Below are 6,382 nucleotides of genomic sequence, written 5' to 3'. Positions count from 1 at the left end.
TGACATTTAAACAGAGGCCCAAGGAAAGGGAGATCGGGGCGGGGTTAACAGCAAGTGCAAAGGCCCTGAATTAGGAAGGATGGCGGGAGTCCCAGGTTGTTGGTGGAGAGGGTAGAAAACTGATTTAGGGTTCTGTAGACCTGGAAAATCCCTGGATGTAGACCTGGATGGAGGGGCCTGGTGGGCTGCAGTCCATGGGGTCGCTAGGAGTCGGACACGACTGAGCGACTTCACTTTCACTTTTCACTTTCATGCATTGGAGAAGGAAATGGCAACCCACTCCAGTGTTCTTGCCTGGAGAATCCCAGGGACGGCGGAGCCTGGTGGGCTGCCATCTATGGGGTCGCACAGAGTCGGACACGACTGAAGCGACTTAGCAGCAGCAGCAGCAGACCTGTAAAAAGTTAAGTATTTTTTAAGTTTTTTAGATAGATTCAATTGCCTATTTAATAATAATTGATTCAATTGCCTATTTAATAATAATTGCAGGAATTATTACAAATTTAAATGACTATTATGTTTTAAGTACTTTGACGTATGTACGTATTACGTAAGTACGTATGTATATGAGAACCCCCTGAACTATTTTTTTGGAGCCTTCCCAAAATTCTAAATTTGTTTCGAAATAAAAAAAATTAATTAAAATAAAGCTAAACGTGCTTTAATAATTTTTTCCCTGTATCATTGAAAAGTAAATTTCTAAGGCACTGCACCTCTGAATGTTTCAGCATGCATCTCCTAAGATTAAGAGCATTCTTCTACAAACCACAAAACTACTTTCACCTCTGAGAAAGTTTATCCAGTCCCACAAAACTATTTTCACCTCTGAGAAAGTTTATCCATTCTCTATTTCAGATTTATTCAGAAATCAGACTTTCCCAATAGACCCACAAGTATTTTGTTTTAATCTCAACCAGAAGTCAATCAAGTCTCACGCATTGCATTTGGTTGTCCTGTCTCTTTATCCTTTTTTTTTCTTTATTCCCTCTTAATATAGAATACAGACACAGGCACTTTTTCCCAAATTATGTTGTTGGTTTTTCCCCTAAGTTCAGACCAGTTTCCAGTAGAAAGTCCCACATTCTGGATTTCTGATTATTTCCTCATGGTGTTTGCAGTGTCTTCCACTAACCCTGTTTGCCTGTAAAATGGAAATTGAGTCTGAAGTTCGAATAAACTGATGTTGAGCATTTTTGCTAAGATCTTTTCCCTGGTGATACTGAAGACTTTGACTGCATCACATCTGGAGATAGTCCCACTATTATGATGCTGAATTTGGCCACCTTATCAAGGAGCTAACTGACAGATCTCAGTCTAGAAGTACATTTTCTCTTTGGTAATCTGAGCAGTGAGACTTTGCCACAGTTCCCCAACCATCTCATCTCTCACCCCCTGGTTGTAGCAGCCATTGCTGATCTTTGCCTGAACAAAGTATCACATGGGGGAGAGGGCAGATTTTATTTGAAAATAAATAAGAAGTTACTAAAGGGCTTAGATCAGAAGATGGACAAAGCATAATTTGCATTATTAAAAGATCACATCAATGGCAATAGACAGAAGAAAATGCAGGAAAGAGGCTACAATTTCCAGGGAAGAGATGATGGCTTGGACTAAGAAGGTAGTGTTATTGAACTCAGGTTCAGCCAGTCACTGCTGAGAAGTCAATACTCCAGAGATGAGTGTTAGTAGGAAAGGAACATTTGCTTTATTCAGGAGGCCAGGCATCTGGGGAGAAGGTGGACTCGTGTACCAAAGAACCAACTCCCCCCTACCAATCAGAGCACAAGAACTTGTATTTATTTATTTATTTTGACTGTGCCATGCCACATGGAGGAATCTTGGTTCCCCAACCAGGAATGGAACTTGTGCCCCCTACAGTGGGAGAGTGGAGTCTTAACCACTGGGCCACCAGGGAAGTTCCACAAGGACGTTTTTTTTTTCTCCCTCTCTCTCTCTTTTTAATTTGGTTGCTTAAGTAAGTGTTAGTCACTCAGTCATGTCCAACTCTTTGCGACCTCATGAACTGTAACCCACCAGGCTCCTCTGTCTAGGATTCTCCAGGCAAGAATACTGAAGTGGGTTGCCATTCCCTTCTCCAGGGGATTTTCCTGACCCAAGGATCTAACCCACATCTCCTGCAGTGGCAGGTAGATTCTTTACCATCTAAGCCACCAGGGAAACCCTGGTTGCTTATTATTTATTTATAATAGTGAAAGATGTTTATTAGTTTTCACAATCAGTAGCCAGACAAAAGAATAAAAGATAATTACAATTGCAAGCCACAATGGGAACACGAGTAACTTAACAATATAAAATAATTACATACCACTTAGGGGTCAAGCAGAGTGATGTGGTAAGTGGAAGTGCATACATGCACATGTTCTCATCCCCCAGCCAGTCTATGTCTTTTGGTTGGCGCATTTAATCCTATTTACAGTTAAGGTAATTATGTATGACCCATTACCACTTTCTTAATTGTTTCGGGTTTATTTTCTGTAGGTTTTTCCTTGTCTTATGTTTCCTGCCTAGAGAAGTTCCTTTGGCATTTGTTGTAAAGCTGGTTTGGTGGTGCTGAATTCTCTTAACTTTTTCTTATCTGTAAATCTTTGATTTCTCCATCAAATCTGAATGAGAGTCTTGCTGGGTAGAGTATTCTTGGTTGTAGGTTCTTCCTTTTCATCACTTTAAATATATCGTGCCATTTCCTTCTGGCCTGTAGAGTTTCTGTTGAGAAATCAGCTGATAGCCTGATGGGAGTTCCCTTATATGTTATTTGTCATTTTTTCCCCTTGTTGCTGTTAATATTTTGTCTTTGTATTTAATTTTTGTCAGTTTGATTACTATGTGTCTTGGTGTGTTCCTCCTTAGGTTTTTCCTGCTTGAGACTCTCTGTGCTTCCTGGACTTGATTGACTATTTCCTTTCCCATGTTAGGGAAGTTTTCAGCTATTATTTCTTCAAGTATTTTCTCAGGTCCTTTCTCTCTCTCTTCTCCTTCTGGGACCCCTATAATGCAAATGTTCACTCATTTAACGTTGTCCAAGAGGTCTCTTAGGGGTCTTCATTTCTTTTCATTCTTTTTTCTGTATTCTGTTGTGTGGCAGTGATTTCCACCATTCTGTTCTCCATGTCATTTATCTGATCTTCTGCCTAGTTATTCTGCTATTTATTCCTTCTAGTGTATCATTCATCTCTGTTTGTTTGTTCTTTAGTTCTTGTAGGTCTTTGGTAAACATTTCTTGCATCTTCTCCATTGTTTTTCTGAGATCCTGGATCATCTTCACCATCATTATTCTGAATTCTCTTTCTGGAAGCTTGCCTATCTCCACTTCATTTAGTTGTTTTTCTGGGGTTTTATCTTGTCCCTTCATTTGGATTTCCCTGATAGCTCAGTTGGTAAAGAATACACCTGCAATGCAGGAGACCCAGGTTTGATTCCTGGGTTGGGAAGATCCACTGGGGAAGAGATAGGCTAATCACTCCAGTATTCTTGGGCTTCCCTGGTGGCTCAGCTGGTAAAGAATCTGCCTGAAATTCAGGAGACCTGGGTTTGATCCCTGGGTTGGGAAGATCTTCTGGAGAAGGGAAAGGCTACCCACTCTAGTATTCTGGCCTGGAGAATTCCATGAACTATGTAGTCCATAGGGTTGCAAAGAGTTGGACACGACTGAGAGATCTTCACTTTCATCTGGAACATAACTTTCTGCTTTTTCATCATGATTCACTTTCTGTAATATGGTTTTTGTTTTAGCTGCTTGGGACTGTGCTTCTTCTGTCTGCCCTCTGATGGATGAAGCTAAGAGGCTTGTGTAAGCTTCCTCATGGGAGGGATTGGTGATGGAAAAAACTGGGTCTTGTTCTGGTGGGCAGGGCCTTGCTCAGTAAAGCTTTAATCCAATTATCTGCTGATGTGTGAGGTTGTATTCCCTTCCTCGTAGTTGCTTGGCCTGAGGTGACCCAGCCCTGGGGTCTATGGGCTTTATGGTAGGGATAATGGTGAACTCCAAAAGGGTTAAGGTCAAGGGGAACCTTCCTAATCTGATGCTTTGAGTGCCTCCATCCCTGTGGTGAACCCCTGCCAGCCCACACATCCACAGGAGGCCCTCCAACACTAGAGGGTAGTTTTGGTTCGGTCACCTGTGGGGTCATTGCTCCTTTCTTCTGTATGTCGGTGCACACAAGATTTTGTTTGTGCCCTCCAAGGGCTTCCCTGGTGGCTCAGACAGTAAAGAGTCTGCCTGCAATGCAGGAGACCTGGGTCCAATCCCTGGGTTGGGAAGATCCCCTGGAGAAGGAAATGGCAACCCACTCCAGTATTCTTGCCTGGAAAATCCCATGGATGGAGGAGCCTGGTGGGCTACAGTTCACGGGGTCCCAAAGAGTCAGACACAACTGAGAAACTAACACTTTCTTTCTTTCCAAGACTGAACACTCTGTTTCCCCCAGACCTGTGGAAGTCCTGTAATCGAATTCTGCTTGCCTTTAGGGCTAGATTCCCTGGGGATTCCTAGTCCCTTTGTAAGATCTCCAGGCTGGGGAGCCTGACATAGGGTTCAGAACCTTCACAACAGTGGGAGAGCGTCTTTTGTATTATTGTTCTCCAGTTTGTGGGTCACCCACCCGGCAGGTATGGGATTTGATTTTATTGTGATTGTGCCCCTCCTACCATCTTGTTGTGGCTTCTTCTTTGTCTTTGGAAGGGTATCTTTGTTGGTGGGTTCCAGAGTCCTCCTGTCAATGGTTATTCAACAGCTATTTGTAATTTTGGTGTTCTCCCAGGAGGAGATGAGCACACATCCTTCTACTCCACCATCTTGAACCAGAAGTGCCCCCACAAGAACTGAAACAAGAGTGTTTCAGGGATGTATAGGCAGAAGGAGGGAGCTACATGCAGAACAGTACAGTCATCTCCGACAATCATCTTGAAATTCGTCATGCAGTTGTCTGACCAACATCATCTTGATTGTTTTAAGTACAGTTAATCTTCAGTTGAACCATAAAGAAAGCTGAGTGTTGAAGAATTGATGCTTTTGAACTGCAGCATTGGAGAAGACCCTTGAGAGTCTCTTGGACTGCAAGGAGATCAAACCAGTCAATCCTAAAGGAAATTAGTCCTGAATATTCATTGGAAGGACTGATGTTGAAGCTGAAGCTCCAATACTTGGCCACCTGATGCAAAGAACTGACTCACTGGGAAAGACTCTGATACTGGGACAGATTGAAGGCAGGAGGAGAAGGGGACAACAGAGGACCAGATGGTTGGATGACATAACTGACTGAATGGACATGAGTTTGAGCAAATTCCGGGAGATGATGATGGACAGGGAGGCCTGGTGTGCTGCAGTCCACGGGGTCACAAAGAGTCAGACATGACTGAGCAACTGAACTGAACTGAATCTTCAGTTCCAGAGGTAGTTTGTTCCCATTTCTTTGAGGGCAGTTCGGGAACTGTGCAAGGCGAAGCAGCTTATGTCATGGCCACAGTCTGGTTATCATGCAGTTAACTTCTTCCACCTGGTGGAGGTTTTGGTATCTGCAAAACATCTCAAAGGAGACGGCTCAAAATATTATCTATAGCCCTTGAAGAAGAACTAAAGGTCGTTGACTTTGTTTAATGATTAAACTATTATTTGTTTGACTGCTCTTCTTTGCTTCTGCACTTTTTCATTTTTTTCTGATGAAATTTATTCTTTGGCTAAAGGTTTTTTTTACAAAATGCAGGCAGAAGACAAGGGCAGGGTGGAGGTTTGTCCTGGGAAGACCTCATAGGGTCCTGCCCAGTTACTATAGCAGTGGAGTGAAAAGAAGTGGTAAGATTTAGGATCTATTGTGAAGGTGACCTCATTTATTTAGTTGCTATAAGAGTGGAATTATTAGAAATAATTCCCAGAGGAAATTAAGGAGACAACTCAGTATAATGTGGGATCCTGGATTAGATTCTAAACTGGAGGAAGAACGTCACTGGAAAATTGCTGAGACTCAAATGAGGTCTATAGCATTATTTGTCAATGGTAATATACCATTGTTAATTTCCTGGCAAATAATTGTACTGTGGTTATGTAAGAAGTTGATGGTGAAAGCTGGGTGAAGGATATATGGGAAATCTGTGCTATTAATGCCTTTTGCAAATTTTCTGTAAGTCTGAAATGATTTCAAAATAACAAGCCTAAATAAAAACTTTTTAAAAGATTTGTGTTTGATGTGGGCCATTTTTAAAGTCTTTATTGAATTTGTTACAACACTGTTTCCGCTTTTTTTATGTTTTGGATTTTTGACCACTTGGCATGTGGGGTCCTCTCTCCCTGACCAGGGAATGAACCCACACCCCCTGCTTTGGAAGGTAAAGTTTCGATCACTGGACTGCTAGGGAAATCCCTAAGGAA

Source organism: Bos grunniens, chromosome 18, assembly GCF_055505025.1.
Source record: "Bos grunniens cultivar Pamir isolate PY7600 chromosome 18, Bosgru_T2T1.0, whole genome shotgun sequence".
NCBI classification, from domain to species: Eukaryota; Metazoa; Chordata; class Mammalia; order Artiodactyla; family Bovidae; genus Bos; species Bos grunniens.
This window is presented reverse-complemented; position numbering follows the sequence as displayed.